The sequence below is a fragment of the Haemaphysalis longicornis genome, unplaced genomic scaffold, assembly GCF_048455015.1.
Source record: "Haemaphysalis longicornis isolate Haplotype H1 unplaced genomic scaffold, Haemaphysalis longicornis Haplotype H1 scaffold_1, whole genome shotgun sequence".
NCBI lineage: Eukaryota > Metazoa > Arthropoda > Arachnida > Ixodida > Ixodidae > Haemaphysalis > Haemaphysalis longicornis.
The window spans coordinates 363,477,649-363,497,277 of record NW_027526203.1 but is presented as its reverse complement, the minus strand read 5'-3'; positions in this window follow the sequence as shown (position 1 = coordinate 363,497,277).

The following is a 19,629-nucleotide window of genomic DNA, read 5'->3' as shown; positions in this document are numbered from 1 at the left end:
GCGTGGGGAACAACGAACAAAACAAATTGCAAACGGCTGATAGTCTTAATAAAAAGAGTTCTCCGTCTATTTGCCAATTTTCACGGACACTATGCCGACTTGAGCACGGGTCCACTATTTCTTCAGTACAGTATGCTTAAGGCTGACCAAATTTATTTTATGAAGCTTTTACAAGCTAAACACAAAAAAATCTCCATGGTAAATATAACGACACTAGCAGTATATACTCCTTCAGGTGTGCCAAAATACATACACTGAAATTGCGAACAAACGGCAGGCAGTCTTTTCTGTTTCAACGCACCGACATACTCAACAAAGTTGGAGACCTCATTGATTTCAAATGCAGTAGAAACATATTTAAAACATAGGCGAAAGAATACCTCTTAAATCGTATCTGCTTCAATGGCTAGAACTGTGAATGTTGTTTAATGCGGAGGTTTTCTAGTTGTGTCTATCTTTAAAACTCAATCACAGTTCTACTCTGATTGTCCACTTGTACTTTGTTTTACTTTACTCTTTTGTACTCTAGTGTACTTTACTGTACATTTCCCATATTGTTCTTTAATGTCCTGCGCTGTACATGTTGCTTGTATTTTTATAAATCAAACATTAGAAGTTCCAGCTTGTTTGATTTTGCTTCTTCATTGTACTGTACGAAAAGGAGCTGGGGCCTCTGTGAGGTTTTGTAGCCTTTATTCCTAACCTACCTCCTCGTACTTCTGAGTAAATAAAATTCTTACTATTTAAAAAAGTAACAAATAAAGAATTTCCGCTTCCGGTATGATTAGCCCACCAGGTACCTCACCTAAGTATGCCGGGTATTGCGGAGTATTGCCTTGGGTATTGCCTTGGGTATTGCCTTGGAAATATGCCGGGTATTGCCTTGGAAAAGACCAATTCTAAATACCCAGTAAACTGGTTAGCATTTCAATTTTTAAGGCGTATGTCGGTAATAATTTACTATGAGTCTCAGATTCAGGACGTGCCAAGATATTTGAAAGAATTTTTCGAAGTTATTTAAGGGTATATCAAAGTGTTTTTGGCTAACCGTCTGAGCCGTCTTCATCACGGGGACTAGCCAACTTATGTTCAATAAGTTGGCTAGTCCAGTAAGATCAAGACCTTGAATTTTTCTGGGCCTTGAAGCATTTCGTTTTAAATCTCTTAGCATACACAAATTATTTTTGTGTACACTCGTTCACATGCTTAGCTGGAGCTGCAGATTCGACTTCAGTGTGGCATATCTCAAAAAGCTGCCGAAAAACGGTTCAAACGAATGTGGAGGGCTCAAGCACCCCCTATACATAAATACACAAATATACATAAATGACCTGCCTACTAACATTACAGCAAACCTAAGGCTCTTTGCAGATGACTGTGTATTGTACCAAACCATTCACGCCACCGATGATCATTCTAACCTGCAATCAAACTTAGACAGCATTTCATTATGGTGTACAAAACGGCACATGCCATTAAACTTAACAAAATGCAAATCACTCTCATTTTCTCGGAAACATGCCATATTTCAATACACCTATAACGTCAACAATATACCGATCAGCTCAGTCCTATCATATAAATACCTAGGGGTTCACATGACGTCATCGCTTTCTTGGTCAACGCATATCGACACCATTTGCTCGGAAGCCTCCCGTACTCTTGGATATCTCCGCCGTAACCTTAAACTTGCTTCTCAAGAACTAAAAAGGCTAGCCTATCTAACATTCGTAAGGCCGAAACTGGAATACGCATCGGCCATCTGGCATCCATCACAAGCATACCTAACTGTACAACTTGAATCCATTCAAAACCGCGCTGCACGCTTTATCACCTCGCAATATTCAAGTCATGTCAGCGTCACTATCTTAAACTATCTCTCTCCCTTCCGACCCTTGAATCACGCCGCGTTATTGCTCGCCTATGCCTCCTCCATAATTTCTTTTATCGGCCAGAATCAAGACACACGCTTCTAAGGCCGCCTCACAGAATATCACCCCGCTTAAATCACACTTGCCCATTAGCTCCGATAACCGGCAGAACGTCAGCATTTGTTTCGTCATTTTTTCCTAACGCTATTATTCTATGGAACGCTTTACCCGCCGACATCGCCACATGCACCAATAACAAACAATTTAGAGATAAGCTTGAAAAGACGTTCACATGATGCATTAACAATGTAATTGTACTGTTCTGGCTTGATAGTTTTATTGATGCTTCAACTGCTTTTCGTATTTTGAATTCTGTTCGCTGACTTCACTATTACGTTTGTACATTTTTGTGTAATATTTATTTAAGGTATTCTTTGTTTTGTATTTTCCGGCTTTCATGTTCACCTTCTTGTTGTTTTCTTTTTTTCTTTCGTTCAATAGTACTCCTGCAAACCCTGTTATCCCCCCCCCCCTTATGTAATGCCTCCGGGCCCTTAAGGGTATAATAAATGAAATGAAATAAATGAAATGAAAAACTTGATAGCAATAAACGAGTTGCGATAAATTTATCTCATGCCAAGGCAGGAGACGACGATAAGTGCGGAAAGCATTACTTCAGCTAAGGCGGTGAACGACTGTGAAGAGACAGCGCACAACGTTGGCCCTAAAAGGCATCCATTATTTTTTAGTCGTCGGTTTTGATCAATCGTTAAAGCACTCAGTGAATTCCGGATAAGAAGTCCAATACCCCTAATTCGCTGTAATTCGTCCAGTAATATATCTGTATTTTTTTACCAGGCGGGCCGTACGATGTTAACAAACATTTTGTTGCTTCGTTATCCGCGATTCCATTGACTGTATCCCAAGAAACCACATAATCTGGAATATTAACTCGTACATAAGTGGAGTCAAATATATTGCGTCCCTCTTGAGTGAAACATGTTGGTGCATGTAAAACTGTTTAGATACACAGGTATAAGTAATCATGGGATCAATAAACTGATTCTGAATGCCCCGAAATTAGGTTCCCTGCTGATCATCCGCAACTGCCACACTTAAATTTGGCTGCACAGCAGTTGGCTACGTTGTTCCCTGGCGTGTAGTACATTTTAGCAAATGAGCGAATGTCAGATGATTAAAGGTTCATTTATTTTCATTACTCGGTAGTTGCGTATGCCGCGTTTTCGTTTGTCGTGTTTGCCTTCAGGGAGCTGTTTTACATTTCGTGGTGAGACTGGGGGAGCGACAACTCTATTAATTTGCAACATCAAAACAGCACAAAAAAAAATGGAAGTTGTCCTACCCCTCAAAAGCCATCGATTATTTGAGCCGCGAAAAGCGACCTACCTGGTGAGCAGTCAAGAAAACAAGCAAAAAAGCAAACAAAGTTGGCAGCCGTACAACATGGCGCACAGATTCTATTCATTCTTAGTCCAACGTGGGCATATGTGCAAATGATGACACAGCTGCCCAGGGCAGATAACTGTCCACATCTTCCGCATGTATAGGTAGCAAGTGGTTAGTAATTCTTGCTACCGCCTCCTTGCATAGGCAATTGTTATGGTTGTCTTGAGACGGCACCAGTCTGGAACAGCGCACCGGGAGCTTCTTTTTTTTGCTTCGAGGTTTCCTAACACGGGGAGCTATGCGAGCCATGAGACATTTTTTTCCTTGCCCGCTTGTCCGTTTTATTAAAAGGGCAAGCATAATACTTGAATATACAACCCAGAGTTTCGTATTTCTGTTGCCCACGAAACCTTGGCCGAAACTGGTTATGATTCCCACTAAAGAAGCCGAGGGCCATATGATGGGTCCCCCCAACTGCAAAATGATTTTTCCGGTCTGTGTCGAAGGTGCCTCCGTACACATGCATGCAGGGAGTAGTAGAAATGTGAAGACGCGTTGGGATTTGTTAAAGAAATTTCATGCTTAAGACCCGTTAGTTATAAATAAGCACCTTCCAACGTCACCTTAATTAACCGGTCGATTCGGCGTAGCTAACGCAGACCGAGGTCTGTTCAGCTTCAGGCGCGATCGACCTTGCTGAGTGTGTGAAGGGATGGTGCCTCCACCTGTTGGTGGTCATGAGAGAAAATAGCCCAAGCAGAGGGAAACTAAACGGACAAAGTGTATCGGGAGCACAGCGCCGAGCAGAGAAAGGGAAGCGCCGGCGCGGTTGCAGGACGTGGGACAGCAGACGGCGGAGGCACGGGTGAGACGATTGCACGCTCGCGAAAATTGGAGCGCACTTTCGCACGTGGCGCCAACGCTTCGTCTCTACGCGGACCGTTGGCGGCACGCCGGCATCGCGCGCTCACTCTGCACAGCTTGAGCCTGCAACCTTAACGGATGTTCGAGATGCCAGCGAATCTACATCTATGTGCAGCGACGGTCGCGACTGATTACACTGCGCCCGCGATGTTGGTCCGATCAGCGTCTTTGACAGCCTCGCCAGGGCTGGCATGTTAGTGCGCCTGTGGCTATCCATAAATACGTTTCACAAGCGCTTCCACAACAGTTCGACGGTTCGCTGTCACCATTCTCATTTTCAGGCATTCATCTTCATGGTTTTTATCCAAGCTCGTCGAATAGGGGTTCAGTGCTTTAACGTTTTCTTTTATATTTTTTATCAAGGCTACATCAGGAATAAAGAGAAGTCCGGCGTGAAAGTCTCTTCACTACAAAGCTTTTCCAGGTTTTATATAACTGTTGGTTGCTCGGGGAATTTTGAGACCGTTCACGCAGATGTATCTGTATGTGCACTTACAACCAGAATTATATACCAGTAGTTATTCGCGATCTCCGTGCGACCAGAGATGGCTGTAGCTTGCACTACCGGGTGATGGCGCTTGCGAGCCTTATTTGTTTGCGTTGTTCTTAAGTAAAAATATTTTTTAAAAATGAGAGGGAGCTGAGTTATCTGAATTGCGGGAGGGATTCTCAAATCAAATTTTGGGAGTTGTACGTGCCGAAGCTACAACTGGGACGTGAGGGGCGCCTTAGTGAAAGTCTCCAGATTCTCGCCTGTCTTGGTTGCAAAAAATAAAGGTATTACTCAAGGTTACCGGTTGCGTCAGCCGTAAATTTTGATTCGCAATTACTTTGATGAGAAGTGGTCAAGATTAATTTTGGTGATGCTGCTAAGAAGTCAGTGTGAGGTATATTTCCAAAATGTTAGTGTGTTTCTTACTCGCTCATTTTAGCTTTAAATAAATACTATTTTGGATGATTGCGTATTGTTGCCTCACAAGGAGAAAGTTAGTAAGGCAAGTGTAAAAAAGCTGCGGCTGGGACATATTACGTGTGAGAGAGAACCCTTCTTCAGCGGGCCTTTCTTTAATTTACGTTTCTGTCTCCGAGCGTTGGAAAAAGAAGCCCACAGCCAGCTCTAAAGGCAATGATTCCCAGCAGCTCGAGTCGGCGTCGGCAGGCCGATTCGTCGGCATCAGTCTTCCGTGTGGTCCACACTGAAAAGTGGGAGCACGGCGTTTCCAGTAAAGCCAACATTTTCCCAAGAAAACAGAAGCTTGGCAATAAGCTTCCCTGGCATAGGCGACATTAACACCGATCGGACGAATCACTTTCCATGAACATTACGTCATAAGTAGATGCCCGTCCACTTGTTCTGAATTTTGTTAGCATCCTTCCTCGAATATACCCTGCCCCCCCCCCCCCCCTCACCCTTGTATTTTTTGTTTCGGTGGCCAGGCACAAACCGCTGCAATTGCGCGTAGACTGACTTGTCGGCTTTATAACCCAGTGTACATGCATCGGTTTCTATTTGTTTGAACGAGTCAGGCTTTTTGCCAGGCTTAGTTTTCAATAAATCAAAATACTTCCAAGGTTAGTTGCCCAATTCATCTACACAACCCTGTAATCATCGAGTGCTTCTCAGGGTATTTCCACACAGCTAACATTTACGATAGGAGCTTGTCTTGCTTGTCTTGCTTGTCTTGTCTTGCACCAGCTTTAGGAGATGGTTTTACCAGGTTCCAGAGAAATTAAATCCATCAGATGAAACTCGGTGAACAGCAACATTTGGGGCCCAACTTTAAAAAATTCCAATTAATCGGAATTTTGCAGTGTTCGTATTCCAGGTGGAATCTTGCTGTATGAGAAACATGGGGTTTCGAAAATGGTTTTACTAAGCTCCCCAACGGCATACCTTTTGAGCGAAATTTTTTGCTATGAGTACTTTCTCAGGTTTAGGATGGAATAAAGCACGAAAAACGAGAACAGAGAGCAACGAATACGCCGGGACGGCGCGCGTTCCTCTCTGTTCTCGTTTTTCGCTCTTTATTCAGTGATGAACATTCACCACCTCACAGAACTTTCCTTGCTAGCTTTCCCAGACAAGCTTCGAATACATTTGTTCGGAGCGTTCAATCTGCCTTTCCTTTACCTAGAGGTCACCTCCTGTCGAAAGCGGCGAGCTCCCGGAGCTTGGTGTATGGAAGCCACCATTGCGTTGTTGGTACCACACTCAAGTTTGTTTGCCTACTCAACATGGGAGGAAAGGTGTACTTGGGAAACATGTGGTGACGTTCTCACTCTTATTTCATCTTTGAAGTGGCCTTGTCTTTATTATGTATCATGGCTGTAAAATTTCTATCGAACTAATCGATATCTACCCTACCATTTATCTGGTTTATCTGGAACCATGCATGTCTGAGTTTAGTTTTTAGAAAAAGCTATCTTTACCACAAAATCACACAAAGTATTCTAAATCATCAGAAAAACCTGGGCATCTTGGTTTGTACGCTTATTACCCATGCTTTTGATGCATTTTGTTATGTGGCGTTTGGAGTAACGTAACAATGCACTTGAAGGTTTACTTCACCTTAGCGTTGTTGATTAAAAGTGATAGCATGTCGTTATTTCTTCATCAGCCACTGGTTGCGTAATTAGAGGCACTGCATGCATACAAACCAGCTGTTTAACGATATCTGTTTGACTAAGCGAATGACGCTGAAAGGCCAGCCGCTATTTTCATATCTTACGCATTACCATAAACTGATAGGATGGTTTGAGCGATAGTTAGGTTCCCAAGGGATTTCAAAAGGAAATACTTTTAGTAAAATCTGTGCCAAAATGTTTTCAGTTTCTGTGCAATGACTTCAATGTGACAAAGGAAATATTTCCTGAGATGATACCATGAAATGAAGAGTTAAAATGATCTGTTATCATCCTCCACAACAAGGGCATGTCCAGGTTGTTCCTGTGATAAGCAGGTCGGACTTTTAAACATGAATGCTCGCGGCACAGAAAACAAATCATACTAACTTGAAAACACTATATTATGCAATGTTGTAGTCATCGCTGAGATTCGGTTAGTGACATGAGGAACAATGTCGTTTCCCCCTTTTTATCACTTGTTTTGTCAATAAGAGGACCGGTGGTGTTGAAATTCTTGTGAAACAGAGAATCGACTGTTTTGTTTTGCATCAAGCAGTGACTATGAAAGCCTTACATCGAAATTGTCTTATTGTGGCGATATTTTAAAGGAGCCATGCAGATAAAATACACGTTTGTTTTAAATGCAGAGCATTTCAGTAACTCACGATGTCACCCACGTTGACGTCCGTAGTCGTAGTCCGCACCCCTCCCCCTACACTACATAAAAAAAATACTATCCGGCGCCTGGTTTCGATCCCTCGACCCTGCGGGCGGAACGCAATGTACATGGTGCTCTACCCACTGCGCCACAAAGCCGACACAGAATGGGAGGCTACGAACGCGCCTTATATCCTTGACTCATTCAAACTACGTCAAGAAGCTGCTGATACAACGCATTCACTACCACCAACTCCCCAAACACTAAACGTTAAGGCAATACACCCACCCCCTATGCGACGCATTTACTCGAGTCCCCCTCGCGGGGAGATGGGCCCAATTTTTATTAGAAAGATTTCGTGCTTTATAGTACCGCCAGCTCTTGTCCGGCAGGAAACGATGCCGTATTCACTGAGAAATTAATCAATTTAGGTTAAATTTTGTTTCTCCCACCAAATCGTGCGTTTTCGTGACGTCTGCCAGGAAGACACATGGGTGGGTATTCAAACGATCTTCCAGTGCGTCACTAGGCTCTGCAGCCTTGCTTACCATCAGTCCTCCCAGATGGCGTTACCATACTGAGCCACGGACCGTTGTCCGCCGTTGCTTTGTTTTTGACCGTATTTGCTCCTGGCTTGTTTTTATTACAGTAGAAAATAATCGTTTCGTGAAACATGTGGTATGCTCCACAAACAGGGTCACGTAAGACAACGCCGCTTACTCTAACCGGCCACTGTCGTGTAAGACAACTCTAAATCGGTGGACTGCTGGGCAGCTAAAACAAGGATAGCGCGCCCAGTACCAACCGCAGTGCGCATTGGTACTTCTATGTTTACGTGTAGTTTTGTAACTTTTATTGTTTACCCCACCATTAAAGTGAATATGTCCTAAATGTAAGCGCAAATAGCTCGTTCGGAAAGCTTATAAGCGCTTCCTGATTTGCGTATGCTTTTGTTGGCCTCAGCCAATCGCAGAGCTGGCACATATGACATCATAGATTATGTGGCAGGAAATGAGCTAGTGGGTCGCATGGGCATTCCGTTTTTTCCAGATTATACAGCTTTTATGAGCGAAGTCTGCGTTAAAAATGGTGTCAGTATGATTCGAACGAGGCAATCTTTTGAATTAACCAAACTTATGATATGTCTGCATGGCTACCTTAAGTACAGAGCAGTTTAGGGGCCCGGCTTATCGTCGTAGCTTGTTCGCTGTCACGCTATCTAGCCATTGCAGGAACGCGGCGTCACGGACCCAAATAGTGCCCTGCGGCGTCACGCATTCACACAGAGGCTTCTAAAAGATACCCGCTTGCCCCTGGATTCATCCTTCCGGCCAAATGTTAACAACATTCACGGACAAGCGGTTTATAAGTCATAACCGTTCGAAACTCAACCGCTGGAACTTGTCATACATGTGCGAATTATTTAGCGCAAAAAACAAAACAAAACTGCATGTATATTTGAGTCAAAATCTGTGTAATTAACCGGTATCCCCCGCATCCATTTAGTTATCAACGCTCGTTCGGTTGGTTTTTACGATAGTAAGCGAAAGAAGTGGCCGCGTAAGACAAAAAACGACGCGTTCAAAACTGCGCAGTAAGGCTCCGGCACGTGCGAACATAGAGTTTCTTACAGTATACACTAGAGAGGAATCTGGCGCTAGCGTCTATGCGGCTCACATTAAGGTCGTCTGTGTCGTCATGGGCCGCCATTATACATCGCGTTCGCCTTAGTTTCATCACTGGCTTGGATTGAAACGTTTTAGTGACCGCAAATTTAAACAAAGTGCCACAAAAGTGCGAAGAATAGTGGGCAATTATGCAAGTGGAAAATAAAAACAGGCTGTTTTATAACTAAGGGAAAAGGAAGCAAAGCGTATTTTTGCCGGGATGGTTTTTCCTGCTATTCCGCAGGCCAAGGTTGTAGTTACGAACAATGTTAATATTTGGGGGGTAACTCATTAGAGAGTCGACTGGGATTTTATTAATTTTACCATTATTTCTAATAATAAGTTGTTTGAAGAGTTTCGAAAGTTTTTTGAGCGTGCCTATGAAAACGTTGCCTTCGTGGTGAACCGGTGCACCGACCGCCAGCTAGTTTATCAAGAAAAAAGAAAACGTGGCGTTAAACATTCGTGGACGATGACAAGATAGGACGCATACAAGCGCCCGTATCTGCCGTGTCTTGTCTTCGTCGAAGTACGTTTTGTTTCTTCTTTTCGTCGGCTACAAATTTCGCGACGGCATATTACCCGCTCAGTCATACGTCCTTCGACTGCGGCATGAGCAACGTCAGGTGCGATCACGCATTGCCTGCTGTTTCACTGAACACGGTTACCACAGAAACGGGAGGATTTCGGCTTCCTTGTAGCTCGTAAACATGTTAATGCATAGTGAAGAAAGCGAATCCCCAAAAACCGCTTAAGAATCCAATTGTCATGCCAAGCCCAAGACAAAAAGGGGGTCTTCCCATGAACCCCCACGACGACATGGCTTAAGGCGGAGTTTCCTCTCTAGTATACTTACTAAGAAACTCTATGCGTGCGAGATGAAAGCAAGCACAAAAAGAACAGTACTCCTGCTCGAGAGGGTGCGCGAGCACTGGGAAGGCCGGAAATTTGAATTGCATTGGACAAAACCTCTGTTCAATTCATGAAAAAAGGAGTGATACAGGGAGAAGAAGAGCGTGAGGGGTGGTAGCAATGAGCGGAAAACGGCACCACAGCACCTCTGGCGAATCACTGCTCTGCACTTCCGACAGCTTTCATGTTGAGTGGGACTACTTTAACTTTTTTCTTATTTCATGCTGATTATCCTTTGCCCGGCTCGACACCAGAGAATTCAAAAGCTATGTATGTGATCACATGATAACATTTATGCATGGTGGATTTTTCGAGTGAGACATTGTAACTTGCCAGTCATTTATTTTGTTGATTGGTAAAATCCCCTTTGAAGTTACGGGTTAAGTGCCCACGAGTCTTATCTTTTTGGTATCAAGCTTGGTCACGACATGCCTCAGATCGTTAATTGTTGCACACGTGTTCGGGCATATTGAGGCTGGCTAGTCTACCTTGTTTCTGTGAGCCAAAACATTGGTAATTTTAGGGTGGCTGTCACCTGTGGCCTCTCGTACCATTTTATGTTGACTGTGTCATGCATTGTTCATCTGTTAAAATCACCCCGACCTCCTGAAAAACCAATTTATGTGCATTCTTTTCATTCGCGCTGCAAGTCTATTAGACCACTTCGACCTCTGCGTAATCACGTTTCAGGGTTCTAATGTGGTGGAATTAATTATTAAACTGAATCCAAACCTCGCCGCGTGTAGTCATCCTTATCCCGGACAGTGTTCAGAAAGATCTGAACGCTACAAGGAGCTGGCCGATCTTGTGCATGTATTACACACTCTAAGGCAATCCTATGGTTTAGCTTCATCGCTACACACTAAGTAAACCTATCCGGGCAGCCGAAAAAGTCATTTCGGCGAATGGCAGCAACCTGCGCATCATTTGACTCAAAAGTACGCTCTGTGCTAAGGCATTAGACAATGTCAACATTATGTTCTGGATTGCGTAGTACCACAGTGTAGTCCGCATTGTTTGAGTCAACTGCTATGGACGTTGCTGTCATTCGCCGGATTCGCTTTGTTGGCGGCATGGAATGGTAAATCGAGGGCATTTTGGTGAAGTTAAACCACAGGATCTCTTTTGTGTATAGAGTTGTCCTCAGGAGACTTCACAGAGGCGCACTAGTGATTAGCAGTGGGAGACCGTACTGCTCAGCTGAGACCCGGCGGGTCAACTCTGGGCCATCCACTCAGTCTAACATGCTGCTAACACCCAAGGGCTCCTGGCGACTTCTTGGATTCAGCTCTGGCCCATCTTAACAAACTGTACAAATAAATGTTATCTGTCGCTCTCTCTCTCGTGTACGGCCTCGGCCATTCCATCCAAAACAAAGTAAACAATACACGTAAAAGAACTCTGAAAATAATTTGTGGAATTTCGCATAGCAAACTAAAAATCGAACTATTAAAACGAGGATCCACTTGTCCGGCTTTCATGGCATCGAGAAAGCTCCTAACCAGAATTTCGCAAGTTCTATGCGTGAATACACTTGTACCTATTTTAACCGACATGCTCCACAAAAGTTTTGATGCTTTCTGTCCGGTAACAAAGTCCATAAAACAACGGAGACACGCCGGTACGCTGCTCGTTGCTCCGATTTATATGGACGAATATTTGATGCTTTTTGGAGTCAATTAAATTCAGCCTTCTCAAGCGCATGCGTGTCCTGTCAATGTCGCTCCAGATAAGGACTTTGTATGTTTACATGGTGGCATTTTTTTCTTTTAACTCTGAAATAAAAGCGTCACGAGGCCCAGGTGATTTGACAACATTTTCCCCTGTAGTTGTGCTGAGATGCTGTCACAATGTTTTGCTGACATTTTTAGTGTATGCCTTTCATTCAATGTCATACTCAGGTTGTGTTTGAAAAAGACAGACCCTACAGACATTTGCAACTGTCGCCTGATTTGCATAACGCTGCCCCGTTGGAAACTTGTTGAACGCAATGTAAGTACATTACTAAAATTTTTGAACGAGAAAAATTTTACTGTCTTCTTTGCAGCATGGCTTTCAAAAAGGCTTGTCTGCTTTAGCTCAATAAACATCTGTTGCGCAAAGCTTTGCCAATGTTCTTGCAAGTCATGCCAAGTCGATGGTATTTTTTTTTTATTTTTGTAAAGATTGTGAAGTTATTTCTTATGCTCCCCTTGTACAGAAGTTACTGTGTCTAGGTTTCCAGCATTTATGTATAATTTGATATCTTTGTACCTGACTAAAAACCACAAGCAATTGTTAGCAATGATAACAACTGTCTGCAATCCCTCCCTGTGTCATCTCACGTTCATCAAGACACCGGGAACCTTGCTGTTTATAATGTGTGTTAAAAATATATTGCTAATTTCTGCTGGACCGGTTCAAATTAAATTGCTTCCTACCGTTTGTGTTCCGAATTCAAATTATTCATTTCATTTATTAGCCCTTTACGGTACCATGAAGGAAAAACAAAACTTCGCTCCAATAAAAAGATCGCCTCGTCGTAATAGCCCTCATGCTACTTTTAACGCGAACTATGGGTGTCAATAAAGCTTCATTTTTTCATGAAACCCGCAAAGGTGTGTAAAAGGCCGAAATTTTTCTTGTGAATTCTTGATTACCTCATGTTTATAGTAGAGCGCGGCAACTTACGAGGCGAACAGAAAATGCCAAACACGGTGAAACGTTTTTCAGAAATATCAAAATACGGTGTTTCTTTTAACGATGTCAAGTATGCAAGCGATGTCAAGCATCCCGATAATTTCCTGAAGCCCTGTTTAAAAGCACAAAAGTGGTTAATCGATGCGAGGTAGGCCCTGAGGTTGAATGATGTGTTGTGCTCGAGAGGATTGCTAGAATACTGGTGTTCCGAGATGGGACGGTATTAGATGGTATTTCCCGATTATGTTACACGAGAAGGGGGACCATTATCGCTGTTTTTAAATTGCGTCGACCGATTCTGGATTGCACATATTGCAAAATATCAAATGCAATATGTAAAAACAGTGAAGCATAGTGTTTTAGTGGCTTCCTGGTATATGATCACAGCTTGCGGATAGCGCCGGTTTGAGACAATATATTTAGGTTAGATATAAGGTCAGAGGTAATTTGGATCACGGGCATTTGGATCGCGCGCATTTGGCTAGAGCAGGAGTCAGGTCAGGTTATGAATGCAGCATATTATTATGGAAAAATATTGAGCTCAAGTGTGGCTTCATTGTTGTCTTTCGGGAATTCCAATCTTAGGCTATGTTCAGACTACCGACGCAAGAGCCAAATCGTGGACGTAAAAAAAGGCATGTCACACAGGTCGGTTGGCTGAGACGTGAAATGACGTCATTCTTTAAAGTTATTACGACAGTTGCGGCAACAGGCTAAACCCGGCCAAAGGTAGACTTAAGGGAGTTTCAAACACCGTGTAAACCTTCCCAGAATAAAGTCTACAATTCTTAGTTTCTATTAGAATTGATTCCGCCACCTTGCACGTATTTTCTCATAAAAAAGTGAGTTCCAATGTTTCGTTTACCTCCCATTGCCCTCTACCCCTATTTCCTTACGTCGACTGACGACGCACTGGCAAGTCCACAGGGCCACATTAAGTGGATTTCTGGCACGTTAATCTGAAGAGACACGTGCGTGAAGAACTGAGACGTCTACATTAAACACTAAATTGGTGAAAACCAGCGTTTTCACGCTGAGATAGCAGGATAAGCACATTGAAAACCAGTGTGACATCATTGTGCAGTAGTTGGTGCGGCATTCACGAGTGGAGCATACTGTTTTCTCTTGTGCAACCCCTTTCAGATAAACTATTGCCTTGGACTTCTGCTAAAGAATCAAATATTGGAATAGACTAGTTAAACTGCACAATGCAGCCACAACTTCGACAACCTTGCTTCGGTGTCTCTTTAAACGTGTACGACTGGAGCGCAAATTGGAATATGAATTTATAAGCTGACAAACCTGTTTGCATAGAAATACGAAAAAAATATATCTTTCCCTTAGAAACATTTAGGCCTTAAAGGAGCCATGAAGAGAAAATACAACTTCGTGTAATTTGAAAGAACTAGGATTTAGTATCTCACTCAGCTCCATTACAGCCACAAAAGATGTTTTTTAACGACAAAAAAGCAAGAAGTATTTAAAAACATTCAAATTTTGCGCCACAGTGACGTGTTATGAGCAAGAATGACGTCATATGGGCCAACAATAAAACATAATTTTCAGTGCGTTAACTGCACGTTAGCATTCAATTGATGCGGTCAAATGGAACTAGAGGCCCCATTACAGACGTCCAGTCATGTATCGTCGCGACAGGTCAGTTAGGCGGCCGCCAATCGCACAAACAAGGTTCCGTGACGTCATAGAAAAGTTGCGGGAAATTGGCTAGGGGGTCGCGACTGCTTCACACGTTTTCTTTAATATATCCGTTATTTTTTCGAAGATTGCGATGATATTGGTATCGTTGTTATCGGGACTAAGCAGTCTTTCTAATACGCCCAACTTGTATTTTCTCTTCATGGCTCCTTTAAGGAGGTTACTGAATGTATTTAGTACGGTCTTGCGAACACTGTAGTAAATGCGTTCAGTCTGTGATTCGAAGCCTGCACTTCAGTCACTCCAGTCAGCCATGTGCCGGGGACCTCACGAATAACTACTGAGAGAAATAAGAATGGTGTACGACCGTGCTGCCCAGGCGGGTCATGATGTCACCCTGCAGTGGCTTCCCAGTCACTGCGGCATTGTCGGCAACGAAAGTGCGGACGCTGCCGCGCGGTTGGCGCATCAAACAGTGAGGAGTGTACTCATTCCATTGTCTTGGACGGACGCAGCTAGGGCCCTCCGCATACTTGGGCGGAAAAAAACATTCTCTCAAGGGTCAACAGAAGAGATCACATGGGCACGTATTGGTGCCCTCGACCCGAACCTGCAACGTCCCCTTCCACTAAGCCTCCCACGGTCTCACGCAACTCTTCTTTGCCGTCTCTGGCTGGGGGTGGCATTCACAAATGCTTACTCATACTTAATAGGAATGGCAGCGAGTGAAGAGTGAGAAACATGCGGCATGCCTGGGACGATACGCCACGTTTTATGCGAGTGCCCACGCTACCCGCCTAAAAGAAAGAAGATGTCGTCAGCACTGAGGAACCTGCACTCTCGGCGGCCATTTTCAGAGGAGAATATTCTGCCACTGGCATTGTCTGTCATCCGCTCAGAAGGCGATTAAGGAACTCTTACGCTTTCTACGGAAAACGAACTTAAACTCTAGACTATAGACTGAAAGCCTTCAGTGGCAATCACTGAACTTCAACGTTTAGTGCTTCAGCGCTGGGCATACCTATGTCTGCTCCAATTTGTCTTCATTCTTTTCTTTCTCTTTTTTGCCTATCTACCCTTTCCCACGTGCAGGATACCAAACTAGGATCTAGCCAGGTTAACTGTCCTGCCTATCTTCTACATCCTTCCTTCCTTCCTTTACTACGGTGTTACAATTAACAAATAATTTAGGTTGCCACAAACATATCTCGAACATTTACTTTCGTAAACATTGTTGTGTGAGGCATAAGCTTAAACAAGGCCTATATGTAGAGTTGCTGGATATAATATAAGCCCGAAATTAGGATATGCGTGAATTGTCTGGTATCCTCAAACATGAGGAAACGTTCAGGCGCTGGAGATGCTTGAGGGGGTATATACAGTAAAACCTCGTTATAACGAAGTTGAAGGGGGGTGGGGGTCGTGATATTACTTCGTTATAACCATTACTTCGTTATAGCCGATGTCAATTTCTTCCCACAGTTTACATGTAAGAGAGGATGTGCTCACCAACAACACTTACAGCAGACCGCGAAAAAAAAACAAGCAAAAAAGAACACAATGAGCTCATTATAACTCCATTAGGCGCTGCAAAGAAAACACTGGACATGGGAGACAAGGAGCAGCGCTGGTCCTTGTCTCCCACGTCCTATGTTTTCTTCGCTGCGCCTAACGGATTTTTAATGGAGTACCAGAGAAACTAGCTCGTACCCATAAGTTGGAGCAATGAGTCCTTAATTTATTCACGCCAAACAGCCCATCCATGATAATTCGACAGCACACGGGCTGGCGGCTAACCTCGCAGAGCAGAAGTCCTTCGTAGATCTTTGCCGCGTCTTCTTCAGGCGAATGATGGCTTCAGCTGCAACCGCGATTTCGAGTCTGTCCTCGCCGTCATTGGGGACGCCAAAGAAGCGCGCACCAGGTCTGCCGCATCTCGGTAGAGTGCATGGAGGAACATCCAGGCACCCTACCGGGAGCCCGGGAGAAGCGCACCCTCGCGCGTGTTGCCAGGCGCTTGCAGCCATTTTAGCTCGCTGGAGTTGGCAGCCCCTAGCTAGCGCGAGGTTTGAATTACCGCATCCGTAACGCGACTTAAACCATCGCGCGCTATAAGACATTTACCTGACAGGCACCAATAAAATCGTCGTAAATGCTCGTCGTGAAAAAAAAAAAAAGATTCGTGATACCCATTGCGAGGAAATTTTAGCTTCATTAAAACGAGGTATGCAATACATAAGCGTCTATAGGAATTTCAAGGGGAATTACGATTGCTTCGTTATATCTATTAGTTCGTCATATCCTGTTTTGTTATAACGAGGTTTTACTCTAAAGCGATCCAGTTTATTTATTCTAAATATTGCTCGAGTGACTGGCAAACCAATCGGATTAATCAAAGAGCATAACATTCGAACCTTAGAATCATGGCGCTAAATAAAGAAAATACGTTGATCTTCTCAATAACAACAAACTGTGAAGGAGACCGCAACATTACATCCAACCACTAAAAGCCCGTAGAATTTCTCAGCGGCTCGCCATATCATTACCTGCTTTCAATTCCAGAACCAACGTCCTAAAGTTATCGTGCAACAATCTGACAAAAAACAGCGTGAAGACGGGTACAAAGAAAGGACTTACAAACGTGGCAGCGCTCGCGTTTGTCAATCCTTTCTTCGTCCCCATGTTCGAGATGTTTTTCCTAAGGAGAACCAGAACCAACTCGCCGAATGGAGCCAACTAGCAGCATGATCAATCCCGAACACCGGCTCAATAGATCGAGATTATATTTTCACATGTTAATCTTGTTTTTTTTTGTCAGTTTGATATAGTTGGTTTTTCGGTCCATCGTTGTTTACCCATGACATTTTCTTTGTTGTAAGTTTAATAATTTTACTGTTCATCTCACATTGTTACTTTGTCCCACCCCGACCCCTGCTTGGTCCTTGGCTGTGCCTGCAGTATACTGTGAATAAAATAAATAAAATTTGAAACCCGCACTTGCTGCCAGCTTCATTGGCCAACTGGTCGTTTATTCGTCTCTTGCGTGCCCACGTCCTCTCTGTCCCACTCGCCCGTAGCAGCTCGCCTACTCACCAGCCACGGCTCCTTCGCTCTTACTCGCTTACTATCTTGCTTTATGCTCTGCTTGGATTCTTTTGGTTTGCATTCTATTGTCTGTGAGCAAGCGACCTAATGGTGGTTTTGCTGCATTTTATGGTCTCGAGGGCTTATCACAGCAAGGCGACAGGCAGAGTTTTACCGCGGAGCTGTAAATGCGTAGTTTCTTGTGGATTTTTTGTCGCCGGGTCCAAAAACACCCGAGCGCCCTCTATGAGGAGGCGAAGCCAACCAGTAAGGCATGTCATGGCTGCCGATCGCGGAAGCCATGGCCAAGCACTGACACCTGCGGTAGCAAGAGGAAAGCTGGGAAACCACCCATCCAACATCGCGTTCCATGCTCGGTGCGATCGTGAATTGGACATCATCAGAGAAAGAGAAGGCCGCTTACGAAGGTGAACGCCGCGAACGTAAACGCGAGTGCGATCGGCAGCGAGTAGTAGCGAAGATCGGGCCCCGAGAGGCTGCCCGTAAGCAGCAACTGGCTCGACAGGAAGACCAGTTCCGCGAAGCGGAGAATGCCACAAAGCGACGCAGGTACCTCGTGAGTAAATTAGACGAGCGCAAGAGTGCTTATGCAAACCTTAGATGGACTTTTTGGATTCAGTTGCGCTGTGTGTTACAGACCGTGGTTAGAGAATGATTTGGTGGTAAGTGTTAACTTTTGAGATGTCGCGAAGCGCGAACGTGCAATAAACGTGTTGCTGCATACATTTCCTGAAAAGTCTTACGTGGCAACATTCAAAGTGTGTGGGGCGTGCCACAATCCGTTCATGCGCAGGGGTGTGCCGCGGCTGTGTCGACAACGGGTCCCATGCAAGATGCTCACATACAAGACGGCCGCCATGATGCAACTCTATTTAGACCGTTACGCATGCGGCGTGCTGTTTTGACGTTTTGAAGTTTTGTCACTGTGTTCTTTTCTCGCATGCTGTTTTGACGCTATGCTGTATTGTCGCGTGCGGTTTTATCACGGCGCCAGGCGGAAGGACTCTGAAGTTTTTTTATCAACTGGTTTCAGTAAGCAACAGGAGTTCGCAACCAAGTGAAGTGTCCTCACTAGCCTTTTTTATGATGTCTACAGCTGCCTGCAAATTTAAAGCATGCCTCTCTGTTATGTTTCGCACAAGCTCGTTTGCATCAAACCACAGGTTGCGATAAAAGTAGTCGCCATTTTTTTACTCCAAACACATCGAACTCAAGGAGAAGCTACAATTTGGCCTGAAAAGGGAGGTTCATGCTGCGTCCTAGTTGGCATGAAATGCCGCTCCGAACGGGAGGACAAACAGTGAAAGTTCCGGGAAAAAAAGTGTTGGGGAAGTTTAATCATGCTTGCAAGGCTAGAAAACACAGGATGTGTTGGGAAGATACATATGCGTGCTGTCAGCTCAGTAGCCAAGCAGCATCCCCAGCAGTACGCACATTCAATGCTAACAGTAAGCCTTCGTCGATTTTCCGTCTGGTCTGTGTGCCAAGGGCGCCAGATTTCTGGCCCAGGGTGTTTACTGCTCCAGCAATAAAACTATATATTGGCCGGGTTGAGATCAAATAGCTAACTCTAATTGTCAGGAAACAATATCATGGTTGAGTTCTGGAAATTTGGTGGTGTACATTGCTGCAGATGATGTTACATGAAACGTTTTTGAGTAGAAGCCTATAAAGAGTAGAATAGACGGAAAAACTCAAAATATATCCCCAGACCTTTTATATCAATGGCAACCGTGGCGTTGTTTAAATCTAAAGCGGACAAGGGGATTAGAGAAGAAATTTTTTGGGCCCCACAATTTATTTCCACACCTAGCAAATATAATGAAGCTTAATATATTTCAGAGTGAAGAATTGCAGTCTATTCACGTGGTGAACACCCTCCACGAAGGAACCTAAAAGGAACCCACCAGGAGGTTTCTTTTTTCTTCCTTTTTCTTCGCTGCTTGTGCCCTGACCGTCGGAATAAAACAGGCGCAAGGAATGCAAAAAAGGAAGAAAGCAAGCGCATGCCAAAGGCTGTTTCTAGATAATTTCGAGCACTAAAACGAACAAAAGCAACTCAAGGCTAGCATCGCCCTCCCTCGAAGGTCACGGCTGCAGGCTAAGGCCAAAAGTATGCGCGAAC